This window comes from Salvelinus alpinus, chromosome 9 (assembly GCF_045679555.1).
Source record: "Salvelinus alpinus chromosome 9, SLU_Salpinus.1, whole genome shotgun sequence".
In the NCBI taxonomy this organism is placed as follows: domain Eukaryota; kingdom Metazoa; phylum Chordata; class Actinopteri; order Salmoniformes; family Salmonidae; genus Salvelinus; species Salvelinus alpinus.
The window spans coordinates 49,214,280-49,233,333 of NC_092094.1; the positions used below are offsets into that span (position 1 = coordinate 49,214,280).

Sequence of the window (19,054 nt, forward strand, 5' to 3'; positions counted from 1 at the left end):
CAGCCGAAGAACATTGCAGAGTTGAGAGAAAACGTTGATCTTCTCACAGTAATTAAGATAGTCGTTGAAGGAGAGCTTGTCAGGATCAACACAAAGTTATTTTCAGTCCAGGACCAGGCTTAATCTGGGTCAAAACTAGCCCTTAGAGTGAGATACTTACTTGTTGTGAAGTTATTGCAGCAGTTGAATTGTTCTTTATCGTTACACAGGACATGCACAAGGTGGGTGGACCCAGGAGCCAGTCCAGACAGAGTGGCCATAGTTGAGTTGGTGAAAACTGAAGTACTGCCAGTGCTCACGTTGCAGTTGGAGTGTACCTGAATATTAATCTCTGTTGCTGTTGTACTGGCTTTGAAATTCGTACAGGGAGCACCTAAAATGGTAGGAGAGTTTTGGATTGAGGGAAACCAAATCAGAACTTGTTTGCACATTTATATACTGTACCTGTTTGAATAACAATTAGGACCTTGATTGTGTTTCTGGAACTTTGAAATGAAGTGTACTTCGTATCATTCATCGTCATCTACTTACTTCAAGAATTTATGAAAGATAAATTCTTGAAGTGGAAATGGCTGTACTTACATTGAGCTTGTGAGCCCTGTAAGGAAGATGAAAAGGACAGTTAGTAATCATACCAGTAGAGGTCAGCATTGACTCAGAACAGTGATCAAATTGTTGCCTCCACAACTCCTGGCCTATTCTAGCAATCTTACCATCTAGGGCAGGCCTGAGCAATTATTTTCCATGGAGGGCCACATTAGAATATTTTTTTGCCATCGCGTGCCAGAATCAACAATAACAAGGCCGCAGAGCCAGACGGATTACCAGGACATGTACTCCGAGCATGCGCTGACCAACTGGCAAGTGTCTTCACTGACATTTTCAACCTGTCCCTGACCAAGTCTGTAATACCAACATGTTTCAAGCAGACCACCATTGTCCCTGTCCCCAAGAACACCAAGGTAACCTGCCTAAATGACTAATGACCCGTAACACTCTGTAGCCATGAAACGCATTGAAAGGCTAGTCATGGGTCACATCAACACCATTATCCCAGAAACCGTAGACCCACTCCAATTTGCATACCGCCCCAACAGATCCACACTGCCCTTTCCCACCTGGACAAAAGGAACACCTACATGAGAATGCTATTCATTGACTACAGCTCAGTGTTCAATACCATAGTGCCCTCAAAACTCATCACTAAGCTAATGACCCTGGGACTAAACACCTCCCTCTGCAAGTGGATTCTGGACTTCCTGATGGGCTGCCTCCAGGTGGTAAGGGTAGGTAACAACATATCTGCCATGCTGATCCTCAACACAGGGGCCCCTCAGGGGTGCGTGCTTAGTCCCCTCCTGTACTCCCTGTTCACCCATGATTGGATGTCCAAGCACGACTCCAACACCATCATTAAGTTTGCAGATGACACAACAGTAGTAGGCCTGATCACTGACAAGGATGAGACAGCCTATAGGGAGGAGGTCAGAGACCTGGCAGTGTGGTGCCAGGATAACAACCTCTCCCTCAACATGATCAAGACAAAGGAGATAATTTTTATTTTATTTTTTTATCTAAAAAAGATAGGTGTCAAATTGATTGACACCCCTAAATATTGTTAGAACTAAAATCAAACAAAATTAAATCTGCATTAACATTCTACTTTGAATTCATCTCAGTTTAAAGAACTGTATTGTGGCCTTCCATGGCTTCCTGTTTCACTGGGGTATAAAAATGAGGTAACACGCATGTAAAATCCCTTTGTCATCCATCACCATGGGGAAAGGCAAAGAAATCACAAATGTAAAGAGAGAAATGATTGTTGACTTTCATAAATCAGGGATTGGGTAAAACAAAAATACTGAAAAACAATTACACTTACCACTATTAGGGCAACAATTAAGAAGTTTAAAATCCCTGGAACAGTGATAAACTTGCCTGCTAGAGGACCTAAGTGTATCTTGTCCCCACGCACAGTGAGAAAGACAAAGAAAAGTCCAAGGGCGAAAGTTTGAAAATTATAGAACTTTGCATTTTAGGGTCACCAAGTCTCTAAATCTACAATTAGACGCCCCCTCCATGCCAATAGGCTATTTGGAAGTAACAACAAATGTAAATGCCTGTAGTTTGCTAAACAGAGATGAGACAGAAATAGAGCTCTTTGACCACATACACTAGTGGTGGGTTTGTACTTCGAAAGAAGAATGTATATACAGAAAATAATCTCATACCTACTGTAAAATATGGTGGTGTATCTTTGATGTTATGGGGATGTTTTGCTTCCACTGTGTCACAATGGCGTGTATAAGTGGCAGAGGAAGTCAGGCGCAGGAGAGTCAAATAGAGTGTAGAATGGAGTACTTTAATTAAAGTCCCAGTAATCTGCTCAATAACACTCACGGAAAAAATATAAAACAAATCTGGGTACGAAGACCCGTCGCACACCTATACACAATCAACACAACACTTGACAACGAACAATCTCTGACAAACACATGAAGGGAAACAGAGGGTTAAATACACAACAGGTAATGAATGGGATTGACAACAGGTGTGTGGGAAGACAAGACAAAACCAATGGAAAATGAAAAATGGATCGATGATGGCTAGAAGACCGGTGAAGTCGACCGCCGAACACCGCCCGGACAAGGAGAGGCAACGACTTCGGCAGAAGTCGTGACATTACCCCCCCCCTGACGCGCGGCTCCAGCAGCGCGTCGACACCGGCCTCGGGGACGACCCGGAGGGCGAGGTGCAGGGCGATCCGGATGGAGGCGGTGGAATTCTTTTAACATGGAAGGATCTAAAACGTCCTCCACCGGAACCCAGCATCTCTCCTCCGGCCCGTACCCCTCCCAGTCCACGAGGTACTGAAGGCCCCTCGCCCGACGTCTCGAATCCAAAATGGATCGAATAGCGTACGCCGGGACCCCCTCGATGTCTAGAGGAGGCGGAGGAACTTCACGCACTTCAGCCTCCTGGAGCGGGCCAGCCACCACCGGCCTGAGGAGAGACACATGGAACGAGGGGTTAATACGGTAATTAGTGGGCAGTTGTAATCTATAACATACCTCGTTCACTCTCCTCAGGACTTTAAACGGCCCCACAAACCGCGGACACAGCTTCCGGCAGAGCAGGCGGAGGGGCAGGTTTCGGGTCGAGAGCCAGACCCTGTCCCCTGGTGCGAACACCGGGGCCTCACTGCGGCGACGGTCTGCGCCAATTTTCTGGCGCCTTATGGCACGCTGAAGGTGGACGTGGGCTGCCTCCCAAGTTTCCTCAGCGTGCCGAAACCAATTGTCCACCGCAGGAGCTTCGGTCTGACTCTGATGCCAAGGAGCCAGAACCGGCTGATACCCTAATACACATTGAAAAGGGGTAAGGTTAGTGGAGGAGTGACGTAGCGAGTTCTGGGCTATCTCTGCCCAGGGCACGAACTTCGCCCACTCCCCTGGCCGGTCCTGGCAATAGGACCGCAGAAACCTGCCCACATCCTGGTTAACTCTCTCCACCTGCCCATTACTCTCGGGGTGAAAACCTGAGGTAAGACTAACCGAGATCCCCAGACGTTCCATGAACGCCTTCCAGACCCTTGACGTGAACTGGGGACCCCGATCAGACACTATATCCTCAGGCACCCCATAATGCCGGAAAACATGTGTAAACAGAGCCTCCGCAGTTTGTAAGGCCGTAGGGAGACCGGGCAAAGGGAGAAGACGACAGGACTTAGAGAACCGATCCACAACGACCAGGATCGTGGTGTAACCCTGTGAAGGTGGAAGATCAGTCACAAAATCCACTGACAGGTGCGACCACGGCCGTTGAGGAACGGGTAAAGGTAAAAGCTTACCTCTAGGCAGGTGTCTAGGAGCCTTGCACTGGGCGCACACCGAACAGGAGGAAACATAAATCCTCACGTCCTTAGCTAAAGTGGGCCACCAGTACCTCCCATCAAGACAGCGCATCGTCCGACCTATCCCAGGATGACCAGAGGAGGGTGATGTGTGAGCCCAATAGATCAATCGGTCGCGGACAGCAGACGGAACGTACAGACGACCAGCTGGACACTCAGGAGGAGAGGGCTCTGCACGTGACGCCCGCTCAATGTCCGCGTCCAGCTCCCACACTACTGGCGCCACCAAACACGACTCTGGGAGTATGGGAGTGGGATCCATGGGTCGCTCCTCTGTGTCATACAGCCGAGACAATGCGTCTGCCTTGACGTTCTGGGAGCCTGGTCTGTAAGTAAGCGTAAACACAAAACGAGTGAAAAACATGGCCCACCTTGCCTGGCGAGGATTTAGTCTCTTCGCCTGCCGGATGTACTCCAGATTGCGGTGGTCAGTCCAGATGAGAAAAGGGTGATTAGCCCCCTCAAGCCAATGCCTCCACACCTTCAAGGCTTTTACGACAGCTAACAGCTCTCGGTCCCCCACATCATAGTTACGCTCCGCCGGGCTGAGCTTCTTCGAAAAGAAAGCACAGGGGCGAAGCTTCGGTGGCACACCCGAACGCTGAGAGAGCACTGCTCCTATCCCAGCTTCGGATGCGTCCACCTCTACTATGAATGGCAAAGAGGGATCCGGATGAGCCAACACAGGCGCCGAGGTAAACAGAGCCTTCAGTTTACCAAAAGCCCTATTCGCCTCGGCCGACCACTGCAAGCGCACCGGTCCCCCCTTTAGCAGTGAGGTAATGGGAGCTGCAACCTGACCAAAACCCCGGATAAATCTCCGGTAGTAATTGGCAAACCCTAAAAAACGCTGCACCTCCTTTACCGTGGTTGGAGTCGGCCAATTACGCACGGCTGTAATGCGGTCGCTCTCCATTTCCACTCCTGAAGTGGAAATCTGATGCCCTAGGAAGGAGATGGATTGTTGGAAGAACAAGCATTTCTCAGCCTTGACATATAAATCATGCTCCAACAGGCGACCAAGCACCCTGCGCACCAAGGACACATGCTCAGCGCGTGTAGCAGAGTATATCAAAATATCATCAATATACACCACTACACCCTGCCCATTCAGGTCCCTGAAGATCTCATCTACAAACGATTGGAAGACTGATGGAGCATTCATCAACCCATATGGCATGACCAGGTACTCATAATGACCTGAGGTGGTGCTAAATGCCGTCTTCCACTCATCACCCCTCCTAATACGCACCAGATTGTACGCACTCCTGAGATCCAATTTTGTGAAGAAGCGGGCCCCGCGCATTGACTCCATTACTGTATTGATCAAAGGTAGCGGGTAACTATATTTTACCGTGATTTTATTAAGGTCTCGATAATCAATGCACGGGCGTAAACCGCCATCCTTCTTCTTCACAAAAAAGAAACTCGAAGAGGCGGGTGAAATGGATGGCTTAATGAACCCCTGACGCAGGGATTCAGAGATATAATTATCCATAGCCACTGTCTCCGCTTGCGACAGAGGATACACATGACTCCTGGGATATGCAGCGTCTACCAGGAGATCTATCGCACAATCCCCCTGTCGATGGGGTGGTAATTGAGTCGCCTTCTTTTTACAGAAGGCGAGTGCCAAATCGGCATATTCGGAGGGAATGCGCACGGTGGAAACCTGGTCTGGACTTTCCACCGTAGTAGCACCAACGGAAACCCCTACACACCTACCTGAGCACTCTCGCGACCACCCCGTGAGAGCCCTCTGTGGCCAAGAAACAGTGGGGTTATGAGTAGTTAACCAGGGTAGGCCTAACACCACAGAATACGCAGGGGAATCAATAAGGAAAAGACTAATCTTCTCCTTGTGACCCTCCTGCGTTATCATAGACAAAGGTGCGGTGACCTCCCTGATAAACCCTGACCCTATTGGTCGACTATCTAAGGCATGAATAGGGAAAGGCATATCCACAGAAACAGGAATCCCTAAACTATGAGCAAAATTTTTATTAATGAAATTCCCAGCCGCGCCTGAATCTACTAGCGCCTTATACTGGGAATGCAGGGAAAAATCCGGAAAGGTGACAGAGACAAACATAAGTGCAGCAGAGGGCTCTGGATGAGTATGGTGCCTACTCACCTGGGGTGATGCCAGAGTGCCCTGCCTGCCTTCTCTATTCCCAGAGGAACCAACCCGGCACCGATCAGCAGTGTGATCTCTGCGATCATAGATGGTGCTCGAGCGGGTACCCCCTCCGGTCTCCCTGCGCACCATCCCTCCCAATTCCATAGGTTCGGGAGAGAGAGTGCGGGAGGATGGAACAACCAGACCCCGATCTAGACGTCCCCGAGTAGCCAGCATGTTGTCCAGCCTGATGGACATATCCACCAGTTGGTCGAAGTTGAGGGTGGTGTCTCTACAGGCCAGCTCCCGACGGACGTCCTCGCGTAGACTACAACGGTAGTGGTCGATCAGGGCCCTGTCGCTCCATCCAGCGCCGGCAGCCAAAGTCCTAAACTCCAACGCGAACTCCTGAGCACTCCTCTTCCCCTGCCTCAGATGATAGAGGAGCTCACCTGCTGCTCTGCCTTCGGATGGGTGGTCGAATACCTTCCGGAAATGGCAGATGAGCTCCTCAAAATGGTCCAACACCTTATCCTCTCCACACACAGCGTTGGCCCACTCCAGGGCTTTCCCGGTAAGGCATGAGACGAGAGCGAAGCTTTTCTCACGGTCTGATGGTACTGGAGAGACCGTGGCCAGATACAAGTTCAGTTTTAGGAGAAAACCCTGGCAGCTGGCAGTATCTCCATTGTATCCCGTGGGTAGGGATAACTGGATCCTGTTCTGTTCCGGAGGATAAAAAACGTTCAAAGGAATTCCAGGTGGTGGTGGAGGTACTGGACAAGCTCCCTGTCTCTCCCAGCGGTCCATACTCTGGACAATGCGATCCATGGCAGCACACAGACTGTCAATCTCCGCCGCGTGTTCCAGGACGCGTTCCTCAACCTCCATTAGCGAAGTGCCTCCTCCTGCTGACTTCATTTTTTAAGGTCAGAGATTCTGTCACAATGGCGTGTATAAGTGGCAGAGGAAGTCAGGCGCAGGAGAGTCAAATAGAGTGTAGAATGGAGTACTTTAATTAAAGTCCCAGTAATCTGCTCAATAACACTCACGGAAAAAATATAAAACAAATCTGGGTACGAAGACCCGTCGCACACCTATACACAATCAACACAACACTTGACAACGAACAATCTCTGACAAACACATGAAGGGAAACAGAGGGTTAAATACACAACAGGTAATGAATGGGATTGACAACAGGTGTGTGGGAAGACAAGACAAAACCAATGGAAAATGAAAAATGGATCGATGATGGCTAGAAGACCGGTGAAGTCGACCGCCGAACACCGCCCGGACAAGGAGAGGCAACGACTTCGGCAGAAGTCGTGACACACTGGTCCTGGAGCCCTGGAGTACCAGGACATTTTATGGAGGACATTTTATGGAGGAATGGCCTATGATCATCCCAATGTATTCTTCAATAAAACATTTTAGAAAAAGACTCGAAAGGGAACAGGTACCAATACATTTGACACCAATGTTTTTTTTTTTTTTCTTTCATTACTTTTTTATAAAAAATATTTTGCTCTGAGCAATTGTATTAGTATAAAATAATATCAATATCATTTCTTGGAGCATACAATATACAGTAGCTCCGTATTTGTATTATTTATTTTATACAGTCTTTTTTATGCGCACTTTATCAAGGGTGCCAATCATTTTGGACGTGTCTGTGTCACCTTGGGCCAGATGGGTCATGACACAGGCCATCTGAAGTCTCCAAGCACATTACCTACCAGTGGAATAATCTATGTACAACAACGGAGGCTGCTAAGGGGAGAACAGCTCATAATAATGGCTGGAATGGAGTCAATGGAATGGTATCAAACACATCAAACATGGGGGTTTTCATGTGGTTGATACCACTCCATTGACTCCATTCCAGTCTTTATTATGAGCTGTTCTCCCCTCAGCATTCTCCGCTGATGTACAACCTCTACAACCTCAGGCGGCTGAAGAAAATCTGCATGTCCCCGAAGACCCTCACGAATTTCTACAGATGCACCATTGAGAGCATTCTGTCGGGCTGCATCACCGCCTAGTGCGGCAACTGCACATGGCTCTCCAGAGGGTGGTGTGGTCAGCCCAACGCATCACTGGGGGACACGCTGCCTGCCCTCCAGGAAATGTACAGCACTCAGTGTCAAAGGAAGGCCAAGATGATCATCTAGGACCTCAGCCACCCGAGCCACAGTCTGTTCACTCTGCTACCTTCTGGCAGGCAGACACTGAAAAACAGCTTCTATCTCCTGGCCATCAGACTGTTGAACAGCCAATACTAGCTGGCTACCTGCCCAGTTCTCAGCCCTGCACCTTGAGACTAATGCCCCATGAATATAGAGTCATTGAACGCTGGCCACCTCATATTCTGTTAATAAACTGTTGTTTACTCACTGTGTATATACTGTGTTCTCGACATAACCCATCCTAATATACCTACTACTGTACATACCATTTTCTTTCCAAATTATACTGAACAAAAATATAAACACAAACATTTCAAAGATTTTACTGAGTTACAGTGCATATATGGAAATCATTCAATTAAAATACATTCATTAGGCCCTAATTTATGGATTTCAAATGACTGGGCAGCTAGGCCCACCCACTTGGCAGCCAGTCCCACCCACTGAGGAGCCAGGCCCAGCCAATCAGAATGAGTTTTCCCACACAAAAGGGCTTTATTACAGACAGAAATACTCAGCACCCCCCCACCCCCCCCCCTTTTCCCCCACCCCCCTCATACGATCCTGCAGGTGAAGAAACCGGATGGGCTGGGGTGGTTACACGTGGTCTGCGTTTGTGAGGCCGGTTGGACGTACTGCCAAATTCTCTAAAACGATGTCGGAGGCAGCTTATGGTACAGAAATTAACATCAAATTCTCTGGCAACAACTCTGGTGGACATTCCTGCAGTCTGCATGCCAATCGCACGCTCCCTCAAAACTTGAGTAATCTGCGGCATTGTGTTGTGTGACAAAACTGCACATTTTAGAGTGACCTTTTATTGTTCCCAGCACAAGGTGCACTCGTATAATAATCATGCTGTTTAATCAGCTTCTTGATATGCCACACCTGTCAGGTGGATGGATTCTCCTTGGCAAAGGAGAAATGCTCACTAACAGGGATGTAAACAAATGTGTGCACAAATTGGAGAGAAATAAGCTTTTTGTGCGTATGGAAAATGTTTTGGATTTTTTTTTCAGCTCATGAAAAATGGCGGAGGGACACTTTGCATGTTGTGTGTATATTTTTGTTCAGTGTACATTTACATTTACATTTAAGTCATTTAGCAGAGTATATACTGTCTGTACACCCCACATACAGTATTTATATTCTGGATTCTGACAAATGCTCAATAATATATCGACTAGATTATTAATTGGACCCATTCTGTCTCCGGATTTCTTGTTTAGATTTTTTTTATTATTTGTGTATTGGTATTGTATTTGTGAAACATACACTGTTGGAGCTAGAATCATAAGCATTTCACTGCACCTGCTATAACACCAAAAATCTGTGTACACGACCAATAAACTTTGATTCAATGTTTTGTATGATGGCAACTTGCCAGTTTCCTAGTCCAGTCCACCACAATTTTTGATTGTCAAAAGTAGTCAAAAGTAAACATTCCACAAATGCAAACCGCAGGCCTTGGCTGATGTCCTGCGGTCCACTCTGTTTACCAGACGACTAAACATCACACCCACATTATCCCGTCCCACTAGTGAGTCCCCTATACAAACCCGGTCCTCGCCTAGACAGCCTCGGCTATGCAGTCCAGCAGATGAGGAGATTCATTAACTCCACTTAACATACTGGGTGTGGTCTGATTAGAAAAGTCATATCCTTCATTACATTAGCCACAGTTGGGCACACTTGACAACTCGCGGAACGACATTGACGAGGAAGTTGACTGAAATGGTGTAATAAAAAGCCAGGCCTAGACTCAGACCAGCATCCAGACCCAGATGTAGAGCTTTCAGATCCAGATCTCCAGATAGCAGCCCATCCGCTGTGACATTCAGTTGGGACAGGAAGATATCCTCTCTGGGCCTACAGTCACCACTGCCTCCCCTGGTACTCCCCGGAGACCCCTCTCCCCGTCCTTACCCTTGCCATCACTATTCATATCACCAACCCTGCCACTTTCTCCCCCCCCCTCCTGCCTGCCTGCCACCCCTCCCAACTTCCCTCTTCTCTCAATCCCCTTTGTTCTCCTATTCTTCCTAAAGGCTAGGGAGGCAGCACAGGGTGTGGGCTTGGGAGGTTTTTTGATGTAATACAGTTCTGGAAGCGCTTGCTTTGTGAGAAAGTGAGGAGACAGACTTGATGGCGACTTGAAATACAGCTATAGATGTTATTCATTAACTGACATGAACATGACCCAACAATCTATGTTCCCCATGAAAGTGTTTAATTCTGATCAACATTCTGATAAGCGAATTTAGAGGGTACAGTAGTCGAAATGGGACTTGAACCCACAACTTTGCGATTGTCAGTCAAAAACCTAAGACATGATGTCAAGAGGTCTAAACATCTTCATGGGGTTGTTGATGTTATACTATGAATGTTATATGTTCCATACACCAGATACTTGTGCATCTTGAGACATACTGTAGGAGGAAGTCATTCACTGTAGTTCTGCTCGCGCCCCCCCCCCCCCCCCCAATCAGGAAGACATCTTTCGTTGGCCAAGTACAATAAATCTGGCCTTGGAAGTCCTCTCTGTTTGTGTGTGTCCATGAATTCATGTGTGCATTTCACACAGATAATCCAGACCTAGATTAAGCTGTGAAGCTCCTCTGATTTGAAAAAAAAAAACAACATATATTTACACTTCATTGAGACAGGGGGGGGAAAAAATCACCTTATATTTTCAAGTATTTTGTGGATACATTTTAGTATAACTTGGCAAATATTGATTGATGGAGGCACTGCGAAACACCGGGCTAAGACAGTCTCTGAGGGTTTGCCAGCTGAAAGTGTTTGTGTGTACACGTGGAGGAGTGGACAGAGCATGGGGAGCCAGGCTGATGGTTTTGAAGCTGAAGTTCTACGTTCTACACTGCGGGTGGAAATCCTAGAAACAGAATACATGCCCTCAGAACAGCCTCAACTCGTCAGGGCACGGACTCTACAAGGTCTCGAATGCGTTCCACAGGGATGCTGGCCCATGTTGATGCCACAGGGATGCTGGCGCACAGGGATGCTACCACAGTTGTGTCAAGTTGGCTGGATGGCCCAATAAAATCCTTCTTTAACCTGTCTCCTCCCCTTCATCTACACTGATTGAAGTGGATTCAACAAGTAACATCAATAAGGGATCATAGATTTCACCTGGTCAGTCTGTGTCATGGAAGAGCAGGTGTTCCTAATGTTTTGTATAGTTAGTGTAGATCGCAAAGCACTATCTGTGAACTAGCTAATTGTTTGAAATGCTGGACTTTTCACGACCTCATTCATTCTGGCTGGTCATGGAACCAGCATCACCCAGGTACACCCATGCTATAGAAAACCTCAAACGAATCATTTTGTTTTCACAAAACTCATTCAGAAATATGTTGCACACAATGCAGTTACGGGAAGTCGTTTTTTCTCAAGAAGTATCTTTCATTACGTGTACCGTTTTACTGTGAAGCCAAAGGCACATTTCCACATGCATTGTGTGGACTTCTCCCAGCCAGCCAGCCAGTCGGTCTCTCTCCTGAGTGACCTAGTCATTGTTTTTAAGCTGAAACAACATCCTAGCACCAAGTAGCCCACCCTGGCCTGGCCTGTGACACACCCTGATAACAGCATGGCAGAAACACAGGTCCTCTCAGCCAGTAATTACACTGGGATGTACAGGTAACTGACAAAATAAAGGAAATACATGAGCAAATGAGGGATACAAATAATATTGAAAACAGGTGCTTCCACACAGGTGTGGTTCTGTTAATTAAGCAATTGACATCCAATCATGCTTAGGGTCATGTATAAAAATGCCCAGTTGCCCATTATTTTGGCTACCATGGCTAGAAGAAGAGATCTCAGTGACGTTAAAAGAGGGGTCTCAATGGAGCATAGGGGGTTTCATGTGTGTGTGTGTCAGTCACCAGATCTCAATCCAATTGAACACTTATGGTAGATTCTGGAGCCGCGCCTGAGACAGCGTTTCCTCTACCACCATCAACAAAAAACCGAATGATGGACTTTCTCGTGGAAGAATGGTGTTGTATACCTCCAATAGAGTACCAGACACTTGTAGAACCTATGCCAAGGCTCATTTAAGATGTTCTGGTGGCCCAACGGCCTATTAAGACCCTTTATGTTGATGTTTCCTCTATTTTGGCAGTTACCTTTGTCTCCACCTCAAACAAAGGAAGAGAAGTGCCACCCGACATGGTCTTATAAATCAACGCTCTGACTCCTTCATCTGGTTGAGGTGATAACACCGCTGTTAAGTGGTGCGCCTCCAGGAGGCGTTCGTTAAACTATAAGTTAGACTGGAACAATTGGAGTGTAATCAGTTACTATGCCATGGTGAACTTCTGTGGTGTTTCTATCAAATGAGTGTGGACATTTTCTCACCATGGATGGTCTCTGTCCCTGATCCAGCCATCCAGTCATTACATCAGCCATGTCAGGTTCTCTCTGTGGACTGTAACTGTTCATTAAGTGGTAACCAGACATCAATGGCTAATTGAAGTGAACGACGAGGAAGTAAAAACTGTAGCTAAAACGATAACTAACCCTGCAGGGAAATTTGGGATGATATCTCCATCCAAAGCCATGATAAGATGTACACAAGATAGCCTCTGTCTGTATTATACAGTATTATTAACAATCTCCGTGTGCCAGTCTGTTTCTGCCAGGGCGTTCAGGCAGACATTTTGTATCTGCCAAAAAATGAATCGCACCCATTGTTTTTCTATGGTAGTCATACGTTGAAGGATGATGGAGACGACACATTAAGTGACAGCACACCCATCGAACACAAGCACACCACAACAGCAGTCGCGTTTGAACCATTTACAACCCAAAACCATTTTATAATGGCACTTCTACGATCACATTTACAACCTGTACGAGCATCATCGAACACCACGGTACTGACTGAAACGTTCTGAATCAATCATTTTTGTCTGTGGACTGTAACTGTGTAGCAGATAAGATAAGGGTTTTAGGAGACTGCTTTTTAACAGAAAAGCCAGTTGTGTCACACCACGTCCCCCCAGAGAGAGCTCAATGTCTGTTTGATGGCAGCCATTTTCAAATAGATTTGCCTCTGGATTTGTTTACTGAGTTTCCTGGAGTCAGTGGCTGGCAGATGTGACAGAGAGATTGTTTTCCAGTTACTGTTTAGCCAGTCACTACTTTGGCCCAAAGTAGTCAATAAAAAGGAAGATCCCTTATTGGTAATTGAATTGAAGTTTTGAAGAGACTAGTATCTTCAGTGGATGAGCTAGTTGTTATCTAGGCTTGTCTTCTGTGTCGTTTTAGTCGCTTTCTGCAAATTGTGTCTGTGTGTGTGCGTGTGCGTGCACGCAGCCTCGTACATACCTTTGTGCGTCTGTGTACGTGCGTGTGTGTGCATGTACCTGTGCTTTTTCAACCCATCCTACCTCCCACACTGTCGCACAACACCTACTGTTTCGTGGCTATGATCGGGATCTATGGAAATCAGTTGAGTGGTATTTGGCGTCCCAGGCCGGCGGTGCTATAGTGTGCTTTGTTGTGTGGAGATGCCTATCTGGCCTTATTGCATAACAATCAGCACCACTTCTCCCTGCTCAGGTTACTGCCCTAGCTGCAGCCGCACTCACGCAAAAACGCTAGCCAGGCAGCCCAGCAAACAGTGGACAACAGGGTGTGTTTGTGACACGTGTGTGTGTGTGTCGATACGGTCAGCAGCCGTGCACCACAGCATAATACCTGGTCCTAGACGGGTATGAGAGCAAACCACCACAGACCCACAGCGGCATAGTGCATGAAGCACGCTAATGGGACTGAAATACTGGGCGGTTTTCCCTTCTTTCATTGTAAAACAGTGAAGCCAATCGGTGGTTCACAAAGATCTTGGATACTGAGAGCTATGTTTATCCACAGCTGAAGTGTCAATTTTATTATACCAACCATACACTAAATCCCAGTTCAGGGGAAACGATGTAACCCGCCAACTTGTCGACTCTTTCGCTGTGCTAAACTCTCTCTTTATTTGTCTCTCTCTCTCTCTCTCTCTCTCTCTCTCTCTCTCTCTCTCTCTCTCTCTCTCTCTCTCACTCTCTCTCATGAAAGTTTAAACAAGTTCTCTGTTACGCTAGATCCCCCCCACACACACATACACACACACACACACACCCTCTTTCCTGGCACAGGGCCAGTTTCCTCATCTTTAAAGGAGAACTCATCCTGACCTTTCCAGTTCAGCCCTCCCCGTCCACCCAACCCAAAAAAGAAAATGGCTATTACATTTTGCATCCCGACGTCCGGGCCGTAGCTCCTTCATAGGCCACCAGTGATAGAGGGAGCGATTAGGCATCTGCTGACAATAAGAGCTTTGAATCAGTCAGTCAGTCAGAGAAGCTGGTCTCTCATTCACATGGGGCTGTAGCACTGGGTCTCTTTGTCAGGCGTTATAGCCATGCAGAGGAGTCAGAGGCCTGTTCAGCAGGCAACATGTTTGGGGCTGTTAATTTGGAAGTGGCCTGTCTGGATTCTGATGGGGGATAGAGGGAGTGGGCTGTGCAGCATTCCACTAAAGCACACTTGATATGACCAGTTGTGTGACAGCAGTACCTTTGACCCACGATGGACACAGGCATCTCTGTGCTGTTTGAGATCAGGCTTAATAAGTCCTGATTTCCAAAAGGCAGCATAGGCAAAGGATAAGATGTCAGTTCTATATTTTGCGCAGTGGAGGCTCCTCAGAGGAGGAAGGGGAGGACCATCCTCCTTAGTGAATTCCATAAAAACAAACATTTTAAAACTTGAAAAAGTAATCATTTTTAAATAAAACTATACTAAATATATTCACGTTACCAAATAATTGATTAAAACACACTGTTTTGCAATTAAGGCCTACATTAGCCTCAACAGCTTTCTGTAGGGTAGCACCATGGTGTAGCCGGAGGACAGCTAGCTTCCGTCCTCCTCTTGGTACATTGACTTCAATACAAAACCTAGGAGGCTGTTGGTTCCCACCCCCTTCCATGGAGTTACACAGTAATTATGACAACTTCCGGAGAACGTCCTCCAACCTATCAGAGCTCTTGCAGCATGAACTGACATGTTGTCCACCCAATCAAAGGATCAGCGAATGAATCTAGTACTGAAAGCATAAGATACAGCTAGCTAGAACTGCAGTGCATAAAATGTGGTGAGTAGTTGACTCAAAGAGAGAGAGACAATAATTGAAAACTTTTCAACAAATGTATTTCTTCAAAAATGAAGGAGAAGCAAGCGAAACAGGGATAAAAAATACCTGAATTTGTCCAATAGAAACTCTCATTTGCAACTGTTGGACTACTGATTAGATCAGCTAGATGCAGGCAAGAGTGTGCAAGACGGTATTGAATGTGACACTGTCTGTCCATGTGTCACTGTCTGTCATCTCAATTCTTTCTCTCGACCTGTGTGCACCTAAGATGTAAACTTTCCTTCATAGGCTATGTTGTAGCAACCCTCATGATGGTTATAGGGAAAATGTGAGTATCATGTAGTAGCCTAAACCTATCGATGTTACATTGAACTGGGTGAATGGAATATGAGTGATAGTCATCCAACATGCTGTAACAGAAATAAGGACCATGCTCATGAAAAAAGAAATTGTCTTCCCTCATCATAAACGGCACTGACCACCACTAATGTTGCGTGGCACCAAACACGACTTCAAAGTGCTGTGATTGTGTTCGTATAAATGGAAAGAGGAATTCAACAGAGTTATTGTGGCACAAGTCTTCTGTCCCCATCTAACCCGTGTGTGTGTGTGTGTGTGTGTGTGTGTGTGTGTGTGTGTGTGTGTGTGTGTGTGTGTGTGTGTGTGTGTGTGTGTGTGTGTGTGTGTGTGTGTGTGTGTGTGTGTGTGTGTGTGTGTGTGTGTGTGTGTGTTTGTCCATGCTTTTTATTCCAGGACAACACCCCTAAATGTAGATGTGACGGCAACTTGTACACAGCTGCATACGTAACTATAAAAGGGGACGGGAGAAAAGGACTCGCTTCCTTGTTCCCGAGATGGACCCACTGATAGCAACGTCACAATTTTCCCATCAAAAATGAGTTCACAGACAGAGAAGTCATTTCACACACACAGACGAGACTAATCGTTCCATGATAAACTCATGCAAAGCCATGTACTTTTCCTGGGTCTTTAATTGCCGGATCTCGCTCTCCGAACTGTAGCTACTATCTCACCACCCACACTGTAGTTAATAAGGCTATTTGATCTCAGAGGCCATGTCGATACTGCCGTCTGAAATCCTTTCATGTGTACTAATCACATACAAATTTCCCTGTTACGAAATAAATAGGGATGTGACCGTCTATTGTGATGCTGTCTTTTTGCTTGTTTGGGTGCTGGAGGTGACATTCAATGCAAATAAATGCATTTGGAAGATTGACGGTTGATACTTGACAGTGAACTAATTTAGCTCCCTGTTTTTATGTCAACTTCTCGTCTGCTTTTAGTACACACACTGAGTATACGAAACATGAAGAACTTGTCGGGGCACGGTGTTCCACAGGGATGCTGACCCATGTTGACTCCAATGCTTCCCACAGTTGTGGCAAGTTGGCTCGATGTCCTTTTGGGCGGTGGACCATTCTTGATACACACAGGAAACAGTTGAGCATGAAAAACCCAGCAGCGTTGCAGTTCTTGACACAAAAAGGTGCGCCTGGCACCTACTACCATACCCCGTTCAAAGGCACTTCAATCTTTCGTCTTGGGCCCCCAGAGGGGAGCGAGGGCTACTGTGCTGACTCCCGACCCACACCTGTCAATTCCTGTGGCTGCTTTAGGAAGCATTGTGCGACGCTGCTTTGAGTACCCTGCAAACTTCCCACAAACAGATTCCTGGTCCCCCTCCTCGCAGGATGTAAGGGCAAGCACAGTGTGCTATCAGAACCAATAGGCTATAAGACAACACTCACAGCTGGGAAACAGCATAGGCGAAGTAGGTGTCCCGGGGCCCCAGATGTGCTATTCTAGTTTTTGTTTTATTTCGAAAACAAGTGATTGACAACAATATATAAAATAAATGGTGTGCAGGTGTATTTGGAAGCCCAAGGGCTTATATGAAAACCACACCACAAAAAAACAATATAGAATACATACGTACAAAAATAAAAGGTTTGTTAAATAACAAAACCGATAACAAAACCTACTAATTATAAATGAATTGTTTAGTAATCACACAAAAAAAAATATATATATATACTAATTTTAAATGTGTATATGTTATGTGAGTGTGTGAAAGTTAGGCTATATATATATATATATATAATAGTACCTATGATAAAAAATTACAGACCTCTACATGCTTTGTAAGTAGGAAAACCTGCAAAATCGGCAGTGTATCAAATACTTGTTCTCCCCACTGTATATACATACAGTGCCTTCGGGAAAGTATTCTCTTGGCTTTTTCCACATTTTGTTACGTTCAATCAAGCCTTTATGGTAGAGTGGCAAGACGGAAGCCCCTCCTTAGTAAAAGGCACATGACAGTCTGCTTGGAGTTTGCCAAAAGGTACCTAAAGACTCTCAGATCATGAGAAACCAAGATTGAACTCTTTGACCTGAATGCCAAACGTCACATCTGGAGGAAACCTGGCACCTTACCTATGGTGAAGCATGATGGTGGCAGCATCATGCTGTCTGGATGTTTTTCAGCAGCAGGGACTGGGAGACTATTCAGGATTGAGGCAAAGATGAACAGAGAAAAGTACAGAGGTCCTTGATGAAATCCTGTTCCAGAGCACTCAGGATCTCAGACGGGCGAAGGTTCACCTTCTAACAGGACAAAGACCCTAAGCACACAGCCAAGACAAAGCAGGAGTGGCTTCAGGACAAGTCTCTGAATGTCCCTGAGTGGCCCAGCCAGAGCCCAGACTTGAACCCAATCTAAAATCTCTGGAGAGACCTGAAAATAGTTGTGCAACGACGCTCCCTATCCAACCTGACAGAGCTTGAGAGAATCTGCAGAGAAGAATGGGAGAAACTCCCCAAATACAGGTGTGGCAAGTTTGTAGCGTCATACTCAAGAAGACTCGAGGCTGTAATCACTGCCAAAGGTGCTTCAACAAAGTACTGAATAAAGGGTCTGAATACTTATGTAAATGTGATATTTCCGTTTTTTTTTTATAAATGTGCAAAAAAAATTTGAACAACCTGTTTATGTTTTGTCATTATGGGGTATTGTGTGTAGATTGATGAGGAGGGGGGGGGGAATTATTTAATACATTTGAGAATAAGGCTGTAACGTAACAAAATGTGGGAAAAGTCAATGGGTCTGAATACTTTCACCTTTGGGAAACAGTAGAAGAGAGGGGGCACAGAGAAGGAAGGGGAAGGATGAGAAAGCGGGGAAGAGAGTGGGAGTGATGTAGTCAATATGGGAGGAGAACATTACATACAAAGGGGGCGAGAAAGAGAGTAAGAGAAAAAGCAAAAGAACAAATAAATTGCCAGCAAGAACAATAACAGGAAGGAGATTATGTAAAATGCTTTAAAGTGCCTTTTCCCTATTGACCTCTCGACCCCTGGGTCCTTTGAGCTGTGAAACACAAAGGTGCCCTCCTCTGAAATGGGTCTTATCTTTGTAATATTTGTGTTGTGGAGAAATGACCAGGCAGGAGACGGGAGTACAGTTAGTTTTCGTTTAGTCAAAACCTCTCCTGCTCTACAGTTTCCCGGGCACACTCGTGCGCATGTGCATTTCCTATTAGGTGTAGTAACGTACACTGTCGTAATACATCACTGCTTAGTAACAGCATAGTAACTAATATAAACAGATGTAGATCCCAGATACTACACTCCTC

General features: G+C 46.1%; 1 long non-coding RNA gene across 1 annotated transcript in view; it reads right to left on the reverse strand.

The window, feature by feature from the left end:
- The window catches only part of LOC139530261 (uncharacterized), a 34,561-nt gene that overhangs the window by 5,712 nt on the left and 9,795 nt on the right, over positions 1-19,054 (reverse strand). Inside the window, exons 2-3 of the long non-coding RNA XR_011665990.1 lie at positions 583-598; positions 161-373 (exon numbers count right to left, since the gene is read on the reverse strand). This is a non-coding gene — a long non-coding RNA (uncharacterized lncRNA). The remainder of the gene's footprint in view (positions 1-160; positions 374-582; positions 599-19,054) is intronic.